Source organism: Solanum dulcamara, chromosome 10 (assembly GCF_947179165.1).
Source record: "Solanum dulcamara chromosome 10, daSolDulc1.2, whole genome shotgun sequence".
NCBI lineage: Eukaryota > Viridiplantae > Streptophyta > Magnoliopsida > Solanales > Solanaceae > Solanum > Solanum dulcamara.
Window position 1 is genome coordinate 24,631,285 of NC_077246.1, and position 19,037 is coordinate 24,650,321.

The 19,037-nt window shown below is 36.8% G+C and overlaps 1 pseudogene; it reads right to left on the minus strand.

Moving 5' to 3' along the window:
* Positions 1-225: 225 nt before the first annotated feature.
* Positions 226-17,819, minus strand: LOC129871117 (polygalacturonase-like; annotated as a pseudogene).
* Positions 17,820-19,037: the final 1,218 nt, after the last annotated feature.

The following is a 19,037-nucleotide window of genomic DNA, read 5'->3' on the forward strand; positions in this document are numbered from 1 at the left end:
CAACAATTTTTAGGTTCATTTCATTAATAAAAACAATCATTAGGCAACCAACCTAATGATAAATTTCATTAATAAGAAATAAAAAAAGCTAATTCACACAAACTAGCATCAATAAAATTAGAGTATGACCTTTGAATATATACTAGGTCAACCATAAAAAAAAGTGACCCAATTTTCTATCTCAATCTGTGTAGCCAAAACGAATATATACCAAATCTAGTTAAATTACAAACAACTTTCTGGTTTATTTACACCATAGGAAGTTCCAGCAACATTGGAGCATGTTAACTTTTATCAATCTGCAATGAACTATCTACTAAGTAAAGAGGATGAAGAAGAGAAGAAGTAGCAGTAGAGAGAACAGAGTTTCATTGATTATCAATCTATGTATACAATGCATTACACATGCTCTTATATAGAGCACTGTCAACTTGTTCTTCAAGCTAACTATGTAACTAATTTTTGTTATAACAAACTAACAAATTCAAAGTCTAATTTGTAACTAACTTCCAACTCAACAACTAATCTTCAACTAACTTCCAGCTTAGCATCTAACTATCTCAACATTATTTAACACACCCCCTCAAGCTAGTGTGCCGAAAGCATTGAACATACCAATCTTGAAAACCAGTAACTTATGCTGAGCAACACCCAAACTCTTAGTTAACACATGTGTAATTTGTGAAGCTATGGGAATAAACTGCGGTTGAACCAAGCCACTCTCGATCATTTTTCTAACAAAATGACAATCAATCTCTATGTGTTTGGCTATTTCATGGAATATAGGATTAAAAGCTATGTGTATGGCTTCTTGATTTTCAAATTACAATGTAACAGGAGTAGGAACATTACAGTTTAATTCTTGTAGGGGCCGATACACCCAATTCATTTCATCCACTGCCATTGCCATGCTCCTATACTCAACTTTCAGCTGAGCTTCTACTAACTGTTTGCTGCTTCTTTGATTTCCAAGACAAAAGAGCACCCCTTAACTTCACTACATATCCTGTGACTATCCTTCTAGTATTAGGACAGGCTGCCCAATTAGAGTCACAATATATAGGTAACTCTGATATTGTATTGGATGGGAAAAATAAACCAAGATCTGGTGATCCTTTTAAATATCTCACCACTCTCATAGCTGCATCCAAATGAGATTGTTTAGGACTTTGCATGAACTGACTAAGTACTTGGACAGTAAAACATATGTATGGCCTAGTGATGGTGAGATAGATTAATTTTCCAATCAATTTTTGATACCCAACCAAGTATTCTACTTTAAGATCAACTTTGTTTCCCATATGATCATCATAATCTACTATTGTGAGCTTATGATTTGCTTCTAATGGTGTAGGAGATGGTCTTGCACCAATGAGTCCTACTTTTGAAATTAACTCCAAGCTATCTTTCCTTTGATTGCGGAGTATTCCCTTCCCAGATCTCATGACTTCAATGCCAAGAAAGTATCTCAAAGTTCCTAAGTCCTTAACTTTGAAGTGAGTATGCAAGGTCCTTTTAGCATCTTCAATCAGTTCAGGTATGCTACCTATTATTAATAAATCATCCACATACACTAGTATAATAGAAATGTCCACTCCTGCCTTCTTTATAAATAGAGAATGGTCATATGCACTTTGTGAATACCTTGCATTGACCAGTGCATATGTAAGTTTGATATTCCACTTCTTTGAGGCTTTTTTCAATCCATATAGAGATTTGACAAGCTTGCAGAACTTTTTGTCTCCCTTTTTACAGAATCCTTGTGGCATATACATGTAGACCTATTCATATAAGTCCCCCTGTAAGAATGCATTGCTTACATCCATTTGTCAGATAATCCAATTCTTAGATTCAACTAAACTTATCATAGTTCTAATAGACACCATTTTTGCCACTAGTAAAAAAGTATCATGGAAATCCAACCCTTCCTTTTGATTGTATCCTTTTGCCACTAGTCTAGTTTTAAACCTCTCAATTTTACCATTAGACTTGTACTTAATTTTATATACCCATTTAGAACCTATAGCTTGCTTATCTATTGGAAGATCAATAATATTCCAAGTATGATTCTTTTCCAAGGCATGTATCTCTTGCTCCATTGCGAAAACCCACCTCTGATCTTTAGAAGCCTCTTGGAATAATTGAGATTCAAGTGCAGCTAAAAATGCACTTAAGTATGCTTGATAGTTAGGACATAAATTGGTATAGGAAATGAAATCAGAAATGGGAAACACAGATGCCCGACTGACTGTCTTTTTAGATACTACATAATCCTGCATCTATATAGGAGATTTAGCTGTTCTAGTACTGATTTTCTTACTTTTGGTTCTGCTGGTGTACCATGAAGAGGATCTACTTCTATAACCTCTTCTAGAAATGTGGTATCATTTATCATATTTTCTGCATTGTCTGACACTTCTATCACAACTTCAATTAGCTCTGCTGATACTATTGAAGATTTAACAATATTTACTCTTTCTATTGGTAAAGTCTTATTAGTCTCCTCCTGCATAGCCTGTTCTCTATCAATTGCAAGTGGCAAAGCATGCTCATGTATGTATTGTGTAGGGCAGGACAGAAAATGTCATCAAGATCTGTCTTAGCCCCCTTAAAAGGAAATATAGATTCCCTAAAGCTGACATCCCTACTAACTAGAAAAGTACTAGCTTCCATGCCAAACAATCTATAACCTTTTTGTGTTTCTTCATAGCCAAGTAGGACAGTCTTTCTTACTCTAAAATCAATCTTGTTCCCTCTAGGTAACATTGTAGCAAAACAAAGACAACCAAAGACCCTGAGATGATCTAGGATTGCACGTTTGCCATGTACGACCTCAAATAGTGACTTTCCTTACGAAACATTGGATAGTAACTTGTTGATAAGATAAACAGTTGTTTTCACACAATCACCCAAAACCTATGGGGATCCTACTTTGAAACTTTAAGGCTTTTGCAACCTCCAAAATGTGTCTGTATTTTCTTTCCACAAGTCCATTTTACTGAGGGGTATAGGGGAAACTACTTTGATGCATAATCCCCAAAGAGAAAAATAATTCATGACAACTGATATTGATGAACTCTTTTCCATTATCAGATCTCAGAATTTTGACATGGACAGCATACTATTTTTTTAATTTATACAAAAAATATTTCAACACAATAATCACTTCACATTTAGACTGTATTAAACAATACACGTGTATCTACTGAAGTCATCTACAATAGTCACAAAATAGTGCTTTCTATCATAGGTGGGAACCTTGAAAGGTCCCCATACATCAATATGTAATAGATGGAAACAACCAATAGTTTTAGATGTACTGAGGGGAAACTTGAGCCTACTTTGTTTAGCCATAATACAGACTATGCCAAGCTATTGTTGTTCTTTACACATTTTTATTTCTAAGTCACCAATGCTATTGAATACCTCTATAGAAGGATGTTCAAGCCTGTTATGCCATAAGGCTGAGTCTGACTGATCCTTTATTAATGCTCATACTGTGACTGGTTCTTCCTCCTTCAGCCAGTACAATCCATCATATTCTCTACCAATCCCTAACACCTTGCCACTGTAGAGATCCTGAAATATGCAAAATTATGGATAAAAGTTGACTAAACAACAAATCTCCTTAGTTATCTTGGATACTGATAATAAGTTGAACTTGAAATCAGGCACATATACGACATCTTTGAGTTTGTGACTTTTAAAAATAATTGTTTCCCTTGTGTGTGTTATATTACACTTATCTCCTGTAGGAACCTGAACTCCGTTATTTTGTTGTCTGTCAATAGCTTTAAGATTATTCAACACTTTCCTAAGTGGTGTCATATGATGAGAAACTCCCAAGTCTACAATCCACTCACATTGTTGTACTTGTGATAACAAAGATGATATACTTAAAAAAATGCAATGATATTCACCTGTGTGATCTTGTGACTGTTATTCTTGTGTTTTCCCTTCAAGTTTATGTAGTACTAATATTGCTCCTCTGAAAGATAGTGAACTCCACCTGATGATCCAAAGCTTCTTTCACCTCCAGCTTCAGTTATAGCAGTATGATGTGCTTGTGGATAGTTCCTTCCTAGATTACTTGGTCCTATATTATTTCCTCCTTGTGTTGCTAGATGTTTCTTACTTTTAAAATTAGGAGGATAGCCAACTAACCTATAACAATTCTTCTTTAAATGACCTTTATATCCATAGTGATCCCATATAGTACCAGGAATAGTACCTATAGTTCCACAACTCATAGGCTTTTTAGATCTAAAATTACCATCTCTACTTATAGCCAGCAAACTCAAGAAATCTTTAGTGAGATCAACTACTCCTAGTTTACTTTGACTATCTTCTTGTACTACTACAGAGTATGCTTGATTCACACTTAAAATTGGTGTTCTAAGAAGAATATCACTCCTTACATGGCTGTAAGTCTCATTTAATCCCATTAGGAATTGTAGAAATATTTGATTATTCAAATGCAATATGTATTCACCTGATTCTATACCCTCACACATAGAAGGCTAAGGTGCTAATAGCTATAGTTCATCCCAATAATCCTTCAACTTAAATTAATAGCCAGTGATTGAATCTGTACCTTGTGTCATCATGGCAATTTCTTTCCACAATTGATAGATCCTAGTGAGGTTTGATTTGTGAAATCTCTCTTTAAACTCATCCCACACTTTCTTTGCAGTTGAGGCAAGTACTATACTAGAGAATAACTCTGGTGCAACCACTCCACTAATTCATGCAAGGACTAGAGTGTCACGACCCAACTAGGGCCGCGACGGGTAACCGAAAGTGTTATTCCGAGCACCTACGATACGTATCCTATTCTTACTACTGAGTGGGCCGAATGAGAGATACCATTGTTAATAGCATAATTATAACCATGCGTCAACATACTTTGCTAACATATTACATAACGACGAACAAAGTTGCAAAACATCTAGCTGTACATATCTGTCTACAAACCTCTAAACAAGATACATATGATCACAAGGAGGGTCGGATTCTGCCGTGCCCAAATATATATACAAAAGTAGAACCAATAAAATGAAGCTACGAAATAATAGGAGCGCTTTTGGTATACTGCTAGTGGAGCTCCTAAGGACCGAACTCATCCGCCTTCCTATCTGCTTGGCATGAAATGCAACGTCCAAAAGAAGGGACTTCAGTATGAGTAATGTACCGAGTATGTAAGGCATGAAAATCAGCATAATAACGAACATAAGGTATGAATAACCGTATCATAGAATCATAGAACATAAAGTGAGATAAGAGAGTAACCTGTACATATTAGTGCCTTTTAGGCCGGATGCCATGCATGCTTGTCTTTTCCTTTAAAAACATTTCTTTTTCATATACATGGAAAATGGAACATGTCATATCGCCCATATATGTCCCGCATCTAGGATGAAAATTACTCCAACTGATCAGGTGGGAATGCATCTATAGCGCCACATATACATCTCCCCATATCCCCCATATACATATAGATAGCATGCACGAGAGCCCAACGAAAGTCACATATTTATCAGAGTGACGGAAGGTCGGTAACCTCTGATTATATTATAGATTAATCATGGTCGCTTCGTCTCACCTTGAAGAAATAATTGTTATAAGATGAGACTATTATTTAAAAATCAAGAAGAGAGTAATATCAAGAACCTTTTAGACATGAATCCGTTCTTATCATAGCCATTATAACATATTCTCATTCTCGACGTCATCAATGTTGTTGTAAAATATATCTATCGTTACTATCATAAAAGCTTGTAATACTGTAAACCTTTGTCTTGAAAAGCTATAGACATTTTGGAAAATATTTACGGGTTATAGAAAAAGTAGTCATTCCCCTGGGACCATTGACACCTATCTTTTGAAAACAAAGAAAATATGGAAGCACTTATGAAACCATAACATCGGGATCATGCCTTGAAAGAAAAGGGTAAGCCTTACATACTTATACCAAAGACATGTCAAAAGAAGGAATGGTTAACTTTACATACCTTGTCCGCTTCCTTAATCAATTCAACTTAACTCTTGGCCTTCCCAAAATCTATACCAAGATTAATGAATGCCAACATTAGCTATAGGTATCCAAGAACCTCATTCTAAACTAACATTTTATCTACCGAAATTTCGACAGCACTTCCCTTGTAAATACACCATCCCCGAGAATCTAACTCGGCCTATTTTATCAACAACAATCCGAGATTTCAACTCAGTAAATTTACCAACAACCATACCAAATCAATATACTACTTCCTCCAAGACCTTCCAATTCCAATAAGAACAATAACAATCTAATCCCTTCTTTCAAATTCAATTACCACAACCCAATAATTTACACACTAACCACATTATATTTCCTTGCTTAAGATTCAAGAACATATCAGCTGGAGCCCGTCAAATCTCTGCTGGTAAGTAATGTCGCAGGAATGCTTCAGTGAACTCCTGCTATATTGAGGGAGGTGCATTTGCTCCCCGTGAAGATATCCAATTATTATACCACTGGACTGCCACATCCCGCAATCTATATGAAGCTAACTCCACTGACTCGGTATCTGAAGCATGTATTATCCTCAGTGTTCTCAGCATCTCATCTATGAAACCTTGCGGGTCTTCTTCTTGTTTTGATCCATAAAATTCCGGTGGTTTCAGGTTGATAAAATCTTGGGCTCTCGCACTCACCATCCTATTTCCCTGGCACTCACCTTGCCGCTGAGCTTGTGCGGCAACTAACTGGTTCAGCAACTGAATAGCCTCTGTTATCTACTGGCCCGAAGCTGTTGGCAGCGGAACTGGAGGTACTGGGGCTGGAGCTGGAGCTCCTTCTTGCTCTACCGACCCGGGGAGAGCATAAGAAGTCTGGGGAGAAGCTTCGTTATGAGACTCGCCTTCTTCTACCTCCGCTGGTAGCTCTCGCTCAACTCTTCTCCCATCCACCATCTTTCCCATTAGGGCCGCCATAGCTTTCCTCTTCACCGGCATTACTGAAACCATAACACACAATTAAGAGGAGGACATAGAAACCTGGTAACATAGCTCTATCACACGATCTAGAGTACAAAGAAGATCATATTTCCTAAATGCCCCTGCATCCTCTTGTTTATAAGTGTGGCGCGCTTCACACCCATAAACAGGACTCTATCGGACACGGCTCGTAGACAACCCCAAGGACCGCCTGCTCTGATACCACTTTGTCACGACCCAACTAGGGTTGTGATGGGTACCCGATAGTGTTATTCCAAGCACCTATTATACGTATCCTATTCTTACTACTGAGTGGGCCGAATGAGAGATACCATTGTTAATAGCATAATTATAACCATGCGTCAACAGACTTTGCTAACATATTACATAGCGCTGAACAAAGTTTCAAAACATCTAGCTGTACATATCTGTCTACGAGCCTCTAAACAAGATACATATGACCACAAGGAGGGCTGGTTTCTGTCGTGCCCAAATATATACACAAAAGTAGTACCGATAAAATGAAGCTACGAAACAATTGGAGCGCTCTTGGTGTACTGCAAGTGGAGCTCCTAAGGATCGAACTCGTCCGCCTGCCTACCTGCGTGGCATGAAATGCAGCGTCCACAAGAAGGGACTTCAGTACAAGTAATGTACCGAGTATGTAAGGCATGAAAATCAGCATAATAACGAACATAAGGTATGAACAACCGTATCATAGAATCATAGAACATAAAGTGAGATAAGAGAGTAACCTATACATATGAGTTCCTTTTAGGCCGGATGCCATGCATGCTTGTATTTTCCTTTAAAAACATTTATTTTTCATTTACATGGAAAATAGAACATGTCATATCGCCCACATATGTCCCGCGTCCGGGATGAAAATTACTCCAATGATCAGGTGGAAATGCATCTATAGCGCCACATATACACCTCCCCATATACCCCATATACATATTCATATACATATAGAGAGCATGGACGAGATCCCAACGAAAGTCATATATTTATCAGAGTTATGGAAGGTCGGTAACCTTTGATTATAATATGGATTAGTCATGGTCGCTTCATCTCACCTTGAAGGAACAATTGTTATAAGATGAGTCTATTATTTAAAAATCAAGACGAGAATAATATCAAGAACCTTTTAGACATGAATCCGTTCTTATCATAGCCATTATAACATATTCTCATTCTCGACGTCATCAATGTCGTTGTAAAACATACCTATCATTACTATCATAAAAGCTTGTAATACTGTAAATCTTTGTCTTGGAAAGCTATAGACATTTTGAAAAATATTGACGGGTTATAGAAAAAGTAGTCATTCCCCTGGGACCATTGACACCTAATTTTTCAAAACAAAGAAAATATGGAAGCACTTATGAAACCATAACATCGGGATCATGCCTTGAATGAAAAGGGTAAGCCTTATATACTTATGCCAAAGACATGCCAAAAGAAGGAACGGTTAGCTTTACATACCTTGTCCGCTTCCTTAATCAATCCCACTTAACTCTTGGCCTTCCCAAAATCTATACCAAGATTAATGAATTCCAACATTAGCTATAGGTATCCAAGAAGCTCATTCTAAACTAACATTTTGTCTACCGAAACATCGACAGCACTTTCCCTGTAAATACACCATCTCTGAAAATCTAACTCGGCCAATTTTATAAATAACAATCTGAGATTTCAACTCGGTCAATTTACCAACAACCATACCAAATCAATATACTACTTCCTCCAAGACCTTCTAATTCCAATAAGAACAATAACAATCTAATCCCTTCTTTCAAATTCAATTACCACAACCCAATAATTTACACACTAACCACATCATACTAACAATATTAGCTTCCATATATGCAAGAACATTATATTCAATTTACATAACTTCTAAAACAAGTTTCCAACTACTACAATTTCACTAAAACCATTAAGCTTTTATTAGAAACATAGAATCCATAACAACCACTCAAATGTCAAATAGAATCAATTCACCATTACTTGTCAAACCACCCCCATATTTGGCCACAACAACTACATGCATATTTTCATGAATTTTTCATCCATTTCTATACCTTACAACCACATACTATATAAAATCAATCCATTCTTTCTACACAACTTCACACATACACGGCCAACACCAACACACATATTTTCATATACTTCATCTATTTCTTCACTCTACAACATATACCAACCATCCATAACATATAAAAGAAGATTAAAACCTTACCTTTTCTACTTAGTTCTTCAACTTGGCTAGAATTGTGCCTTGTTTTCTTGCTCCAACAACTACTCCACATTGTTAAGGACCCTCCAATTAGTTGTTTGGCTAAGAAAGAATAATTTTTGGTGAAAATTTTTCCAAGATTCTTGCCTATTAGAACATGGCCAAATGACCCTTTTTATTTTCTTCCTTTCTTCTTGCTCTCCAAGCTCCTTGAAGCTTCTAGGAAATAAGACCAAGATGACTAGTAAGTCATTCTTGAAACTTCTAGAAAATAAAAAAAATCAAGATGACTAATAAGTCATCTTTTGGACCCTTTTTCTCTTCTTTTTTTTTTCAAATCCATATGGGCTTTGGCCATTACTATGGATGGCCACCTAGGCCCAAGTGGTGATCAAATCCATTTTTTTTTTTGCTTCATAAAAATTTTATTTTCCAATTTCCGAATTTGGCCTTAGTCTTCCTCCATATTTTCATGAGTCATATTGCTAATTTCCCTTTTTTCCCTAGCCATTCTTGATATTTCCACTTCCTAATTTTCATAAGCAACTTGTGTGCTAAACGAAAAAAATATGGCCTTGTTTTAAACTTTCCGCGATTTTCTCGAATTATCCAAAAATACCAAAATGCGGGATATAACATCCTCCCCCCTTTAGAACATTCTTCCTCGAATGTTAAACCGGCTTTATGGTGTAGTATAATACGTCGGGAAAGTCTCCTTTATAGATGTCATATATAACCGTTTAACACATCTATTTTAAAAGCTCCTTACTCTCTACATACCCACTTTCTTTCTTTTCCCGAATACCACTGTGTTAGGACTTTCTAGCCTTAACTAATGTGGATCCAGTATCAGTTTTACCTTGTAACATTTGCACCTATGTCCTTTACTCTTCCTCGTGAACTCCGTCCGGTTAGGACCTTCTATATATCGTAACACTTACTACTGGAATTCACTTATCAATCAATCAGTCACTAATGAGATGTCGTATATATATATATATACAACTATTTCACTCATAGACATTTCCAGACACTATTCTAACTTACTTTAATCCGAAAGCCATGTCGCACTTCCTTCCTTTTCACCAATCTAGTCTATCTCAGCCTACATGACCCCTACAGATTTTCTAACCACTTTACATACCCCAACTTACGTTAGGTAGCCCTAATTCCATATTCTTCTCCTATACCTACCGTTATGAAATTTTCAGTCCACTTCCCAAGGGGTCACCCATCCTAAAATTGTCCTCACCCTAGCATGCTTAACCTCGAAACTTTAATGTATTTCGGTGTCTTAGTACCAGTATATTTGCCTCCACTCTCTCGTACGACCTTTATCACGTAATCTGGAGTAGGTCAGGGTCTTAACAACTTCCGAAACAATCTCGTAATGCATCTTTCCCCTTTAATTACCATTTTAGCCTTCGTAATCCCAGTATTCACCCTTCACCTATGTATAGGAGTACCTTTTGTCCTAGACTTTACAATTCCCAATACATTCAACAATACAGAGAGCAGTATACGATAAAGGGGAACCTAAATCAATTACCACATACATATCAAAAAAAAATATCGGTAGTGTACCTGTAGTCGCGTTTGAGGAAGGTTCAGGATCCTACCGTCCTGCCAATGCATATATACGATATGGAGGACCGGCTGAGCTGGGTGCCCCTCTTACTCTACCTCGTCTATGGCTCGCTGAAGCCTGAGAAGTCTGTCCAGGAGGGCGCACAGTCGATGATGAACCAACTGCCGATCAGACGGGCTGGGCTCTGTCTCCTTCATACCTTAGTGGGCAATCACGCATTAAATGGCTTGTCCGACCATAGGCAAAACATGCACCTGTATCTAGGTAGCATCGCCCAACGTGTGGCCTGCCACACCGAGGACACCGTAGTGGGGGTTGCCCTATCTTGTTAAAATTAGCTCTATTGGACCCTAAAACTATAGAACCCTATTCTGGTCCTGAATAGGTAGGACGGTCAAATGTTCTATTCGCAAATCGAGGAGGTGCGCTGGCCGCTGATTGGCCTGAATACCCGAAATGCTGTTGTGCCTGTCTCCCTTTGTACTCATTTATAATTTCGAAAAATCTACCTCTTTTTCTAGAACCTCCATCTGAATAACGTTCACCTCTTTATGGCTGGTGTTGTTCCTCTAGGTTTTGGGCGTGGGCCTGGATACGAGCAATAGTCATCCCATCCTAGAGTGAAGCCGTCAAGCACTCCTTAACTAAATATGGCCCCAACCCACTCACAAATCGATGTACACAATCTCCCATATCAGCCACCATGGCTGGGGCATACCTGGCCAAGGAGTTAAAATAGAGGCTATATTCCCGAATGCCCATATTTCCTTGCTTAAGATTCAAGAACATATCAGCTCGAGCCCGTCAAATCTCCAGTGGTAAGTAATGTCGCAGGAATGCAATACTGAACTCCTGCCACACCGGGGGAGGTGCATTTGCTCCCCGTGAAGATATTCAATTATTATACCACTGGACTGCCATATCCCGCAATCTATATGAAGCTAACTCCACTGACTCGGTATCTGAAGCATGTATTAACCTCAATGTTCTTAGCATCTCATCTATGAAACCTTGCGTGTCTTCCTCTAGTTTTGATCCATAAAATTCCGGTGGTTTCAGGTTGATAAAATCTCAGGCTCTCGCACTCACCGTCCTATCTCCCTGGACCTTACCTTGCCGTTGAGCTTGTGCGATAACTAACTGTGTCAGCAACTGAATAGCCTCTGTTATCTGCTGGCCCGAAGCTGTTGGCAGCGGAACTAGAGGTACTGGGGCTGGAGCTGGAGCTCCTTCTTACTCTGCTGACCCGGGGAGAGCATAAGAAATCTGGGGAGAAGCTTCGTTATGAGACTCGCCTTCTTCTACCTCCGCTGGTAGCTCTCACTCAACTCTTCTCCCATTCACCATCTTTCCCATTAGGGCCGCCATAGCTTTCCTCTTCACCGGCATTACTGAAACCATAACACACAATTAAGAGGAGGACATAGAAACCTAGTAACATAGCTCTATCGCACGATCTAGAGTACAAAGAAGATCATATTTCCTAAATGCCCCTGCATCCTCTTGTTTATAAGAGTGGCGCGCTTCACACCCATAAACATGACTCTATCGGACACGGCTCGTAGACAACCCCAAGGATCGCCTGCTCTGATACCACTTTGTCATAACCCAACTAGGGCTGTGACGGTACCCGATAGTGTTATTCCAAGCACCTATTATACGTATCCTATTCTTACTACTGAATGGGCCGAATGAGAGATACCATTATTAATAGCATAATTATAACCATGCGTCAACAGACTTTGCTAACATATTACATAGCGCCGAATAAAGTTGCAAAACATCTAGCTGTACATATCTATCTACGAGCCTCTAAACAAGATACATATGACCACAAGGAGGGCTGGTTTCTGTCGTGCCCAAATATATACAAAAAAGTAGTACCGATAAAATGAAGCTCCGAAATAACTGAAGCGCTCTTGGTGTACTGCAAGTGGAGCTCCTAAGGATCGAACTCGTCCGCCTGCCTACCTGCGTGGCATGAAATGCAGCGTCCACAAGAAGGTACTTCAGTACGAGTAATGTACCGAGTATGTAAGGCATGAAAATTATCATAATAACAAACATAAGGTATGAACAACCGTATCATAGAATCATAGAACATAAAGTGAGATAAGAGAGTAACCTGTACATATGAGTGCCTTTTAGGCTGGATGCCAAGCATGTTTGTATTTCCCTTTAAAAATATTTATTTTTCATATACATGGAAAATAGAACATGTCATATCGCCCACATATGTCCCGCGTCCGGGATGAAAATTACTCCAACTGATCAGGTGGAAATGCGTCTATAGTGCCACATATACACCTCCCCATATCCCCCATATACATATACATATACATATAGAAAGCATGCACGAGAGCCCAACGAAAGTCGCATATTTATCGGAGTGATGGAAGATCGGTAACCTCCAATTATATTATGGATTAATCATGGTCGCTTCGTCTCACCTTGAAGGAATAATTGTTATAAGATGAGACTATTATTTAAAAATCAAGAAGAGAGTAATATCAAGAACCTTTTAGACATGAATCCGTTCTTATCATAGCCATTATAACATATTCTCATTCTCGACGCCATCAATGTCGTTGTAAAACATATCTATCGTTACTATCATAAAAGCTTGTAATACTGTAAACCTTTGTCTTGAAAAGCTATAGATATTTTGGAAAATATTGACGGGTTATAGAAAAAGTAGTCATTCCCCTGGGACCATTGACACCTAAATTTTGAAAACAAAGAAAATATGGAAGCACTTATGAAACCATAACATCGGGATCATGCCTTGAAAGAAAAGGGTAAGCGTTACATACTTATGCCAAAGACATGCCAAAAGAAGGAACGGTTAGCTTTACATACCTTGTCCGCTTCCTTAGTCAATCCCACTTAACTCTTGGCCTTCCCAAAATCTATACCAAGATTAATGAATTCCAACATTAGCTATAGGTATCCAAGAACCTCATTCTAAACTAACATTTTATCTACCGAAATTTCGACAGCACTTCCCCTGTAAATACACTATCTCTGAAAATCTAACTCGGCCAATTTTATCAACAACAATCTGAGATTTCAACTCGGTCAATTTACCAACAACCATACCAAATCAATATACTACTTCCTCCAAGACCTTCCAATTTCAATAAGAACAATAACAATCTAATCCCTTCTTTCAAATTCAATTACCACAACCCAATAATTTACACACTAACCACATCATACTAACAATATTAGCTTCCATATATGCAAGAACATTATATTCAATTTACATAACTTCTAAAACAAGTTTCCAACTACTACAATTTCACTAAAACCATTAAGCTTTTATTAGAAACATAGAATCCATAACAACCACTCAAATGTCAAATAGAATCAATTCACCATTACTTGTCAAACCACCCCCATATTCGGCCACAACAACTACATGCATATTTTCATGAATTTTTCATCCATTTCTATACCTTACAACCACATACTATATAAAATTAATCCATTCTTTCTACACAACTTCACACATACACGGCCAACACCAACACACATATTTTCATATACTTCATCTATTTCTTCACTCTACAACATATACCAACCATCCATAACATATAAAAGAAGATTAAAACCTTACCTTTTCCACTTAGTTCTTCAACTTGGCTAGAATTGTGCCTTGTTTTCTTGCTCCAACAACTACTCCACATTGTTAAGGACCCTCCAATTAGTTGTTTGGCTAAGAAAGAATAATTTTTGGTGAAAATTTTTCCAAGATTCTTGCCTATTAGAACATGGCCAAATGGCCCTTTTTATTTTCTCCCTTTCTTCTTGCTCTCCAAGCTCCTTGAAGCTTCTAGGAAATAAGACCAAGATGACTAATAAGTCATTCTTGAAACTTCTAGAAAATAAAAAAAATCAAGATGACTAATAAGTCATCTTTTGAACCCTTTTTCTCTTCTTCTTTTTTCAAATCCATATGGGCTTTGGCCATTACTATGGATGGCCACCTAGGCCCAAGTGGTGATCAAATCCATTCTTTTTTTTTGCTTCATAAAATTTTTATTTTCCAATTTCCAAATTTGGCCTTAGTCTTCCTCCATATTTTCATGAGTCATATTGCTAATTTCCCTTTTTTTCCCTAGCCATTCTTGATATTTCCACTTCCTAATTTTCATAAGCAACTTGTGTGCTAAACGAAAAAAATATGGCCTTGTTTTAAACTTTCCGCGATTTTCTCGAATTATCCAAATATACCAAAATGCGGGATATAACATAGAGCATTACATCTATCCCATTGTTTTGCCAATTCTCCCTTGTACATGATTCGAGTGCAGCTTCCATCAATCAGACCTATCTTATTCTTTCCCAGCAAAGCTAGTGCTATTGATCTACTCCACAATGTATAATTTTCTAGCCCTGTCAACTTCAAACTAATCAATGTAACCCCTGGTGTATCTGAAGTTTGTAAAAACAATGGATGAGTGTAATCTATTTGTGAAATCTGAGTGGTTTCTTCTTGCGATCCCTCTTAACTAACCATGGCTTTAACAATTGAGCTTGAGCTACAACGGTCGATGCTCTGATACCATGTTAACTTCTATCAATCTGCATTCAACTATCTACGAAGTAAAGCGAATGAAGAAGAGAAGAAGCAGCAATAGAGAGAATAGAGTTTCATTGATTATCTATCTATGTATACAATGCATTACACATGCTCTTATATAGAGCACTGTCATCTTGTTCTTCAAGCTAACTATGTGACTAATTTCTGTTACAACAAACTAACAAACTCAAAGTCTAATTTGTAACTAACTTCCAACTCAGTGACAAATCTTCAACTAACAGCTCAACATCTAACTATCTCAACATTATTTAACAGAGCACAATGCTTGTGCTTGTTGGTTTTTAAAGGTTAGATTTACATCTTCTAGTCTAATCCCTTTGCAGGGATTAGCCTTACTACAAGCAAGTTTCAGTGCAACTTAGGATGTCGATGTTCCATGAATGTCTTGATATGTTACATCACTTATCTTAACTCCTGATACCTGTGAATTCAAAAAACGCACGAGTTAATTACTGCCTAATGTATACATCCATATTAAATTGAACTTTTCTCATGATTTTGTATCAGATTGCAAGTTCAATTTAATTTCTAACTGAGGCAAGAGCACTACCTGGCCAGGGCAATTCTTCTGATCAGGGCAATATTCTTGGTCAATTAAGATAGGATATCTGGCGTTCACCATCACAGAATGTTGAAATAGAACACCCTTCACAAATCCATTGCTAAGCCTTGCCCATGTCTTTATTCTCAAACCATTTTGAGTACCTCTAAATGTAGTCGTCTTCACGGTGATATTTTGAACTCCTGCTTCTTGCATACTCCACCCAAGACTTCCGATGCTGCAAAAATTAAGAGGAGTTGAGTTCTATATGCTGATAGAGTAAACGAATACTAATAAACCTGAAAAAATATTTACATTGTCAATATATATAACTTAAACCTAATAAGGAAAAATCTTTTAGCTAGTCAAATTTAATTATATATGCATGCATGAGCTTTAGTCAATGTACCTTATGCCGTGGCCAGGGCCGCAAGACACATTTTCAATCCACAAGTTGGAGGTGCCAGGGCCTATTGATACACAGTCATCCCCAGTACCAATTGCAGTTTTCAAAATGGTGTCGCCAGAAGAAGTTTCTATGTGAATCCCATCAGTGTTTGGGCTGATAGCTGATGCTGAAATTTTCATTTTCTGCAGCTTAGAAGTTTGACATCCATCTATAACCACATGGAACATCTGGCTATTTAATGAAGTCAATCCACTTATCACTAAGTTGTTGGAAATGTAAAAGGCAAGTGTCTGCATACCAAACATTTTTCCAATACAAAAACACAAATCAAAATCAAAACAAGATATATGTATATATATATATAAGTAAATTAGATTTTATAGACAGTTGAGTTTCAAGTGCAGCAAATGTGTTTAAGCCCAGCATGAAGAGGTGGGCGAGCTTAGTTCACATGATTAATCAATTTTAACCAGTATTTTTCTTATCTAGCGTAATTATATATGTAAAAATTAGTCAATATTAAAAACAACCCAACTTTAGATTTTGAATTCGCCTCGGCCCGTGACCTCCTTGGCATAGGGTGCTAACTCTTTCATTGCATAACAACTTTAAAGAAAATAAATATTCCTTTAATTGTGAAATCAAACTGTTTTCTAACAAATATTTCTTATGTCCTAATTTATGTGAATGTGTTAATATTTGTGAAATCAAATTGTTTTTTCTTGTTACTATTCCCTCCGTCCCTCTTTTACTTCTCCATGTTTGAAATATCCTTAAATTTTCTTTTTATTCTCTTCTGCTGTAATTATACGAGTAGGTATGTTCATATACATTAATCATAGTCTGTTTAATTTACTATGATAGGACGTTTGCCATCGACACATCGTGTATATATATATATATGTTATATGTATAAATAATCTATTCAGGAGTCTATCATGTTATTGTTGTCGTCATTAGTAATTCTGGGTAACAATTATGAACAATTTAAAGGATGGAACATACCGTTGCACCGGAAGGACAACTTTTGCCAGAGGTTTTACAAGCCCAAAGAGCAGCACCTTGACCATCATAAGTTCCACCAGAAATTTTAAGTCCATTGACTTTCTCAAACTTTAGCCAATTTCCATTATTACCTATAACTTTGTAATCAGAGGGAGCCACTAAGGTACCATCAATCTTTATTGTAATATCTTTATTCTTGCAATTTTGTCCCCAAAATGCAGCACTTGCTAGTAAATACCTTCCTTGTGGTACATATATCATGACAGACTTTGTGGAAGCACAAGCTGCAACCCATGCATTCAGAAATGCTTTTGTTGAATCAGTCTTCCCGTCAGCTTTGACTCCGTAACTCAGTACATTGTAAGTAATCTTCTTTCCTGATGATAAATGGAAGAATAACGTGATGACTAGAAGAAGAGACATATATTTTCTAGTAATTAACATCATTTTTCTGAAGGTTAATTAGTTAGCTAGAGGAAAGAATATGAATTATCTTTGAGTAATGGAGAATTAATTCACATATTTATAGGGCTTTGGAGTGCATGCATTCCTCTGTTGCATGGATTAAGAGAAAGGTGTGCCAGTATTTGGTTTATTAATTATTGAAAAATCCCCTTTGTAAGTCAACTTTGTTTTGTTAATAAGTAGTTATACCAATGTGAAAATGCATGTTGAAGTTATGTACGTGTAGCTTATCATTTCTTCTTTTTGTTTTTTTTTTCCGGAAAAAAGAAGATTATTTAGCCTGTAAATTTACAAGGTTCATTTGATGTTAAATAAGTGGCTCCCTATTTCACTAGATGACTTATCAAGAAATCGCAAAGAAAAGTGATATGAACTGAATTTTGATTGCTTCTCCAGAGGAATCTTTTTCTTTCACTGTACTAGAAAAATAAAAAATTAGCTACCGATAAAATTTTGTAGTTAAAGTTTTTTAGTTAAACAACAAAATAAGAAATTCAGAAGCTATTTAGCAACGCATTAACTGAGTTTGTAGCTAATTTTATATTTTAAAGTGGTGTTTTTTCTTTTTGACAATTTTGTGACAGTACTTGAGGATCAAATGCATACAATATTGTGAAATAATAATTCGTCTTCCGTATGATTGGGTAGATAATTTGTACTTACATGTTCTTTCATGTTCGTTCATAATTGGCCTAATCATATGAAAAGAATATGAACCTCTGACTTTTAATGGAAAATAAAATTAATCCAAAAAGAGGTATTTGTATAAGTAGTATAAAAAGGCACCACTGATCTGCAAGATTAATAAAAAAACAAAAACATTCCGTTATATACGAATAGAATTAATCCTTTGGTCAGAATCTCCACATGGTGCAATTTAGTTATACGTAATCATCGCACTTAAAGTCGACGCGTGTAGCATATTAACGTGATTACGAGTCCTCTCTATATAATATAATATAATATATAGGGGCAGACTGAGGCAATTCACTTAGGACAAAATTTGTATTAAACATTAAAGGACAATCAATCATCATGTAGTAGTCATACATCAATCATCATGTAGTAGTCATACACTTTGTGCAGGTTCTTCTGTTACAAGTGTAATTTGATTCTCTCAAAGACAAATACAATGAGAATAAAAACACTTTTGTTTCAGATATAGAATCTCGTTCAATCCATGAAATTCTAGCCTACGCT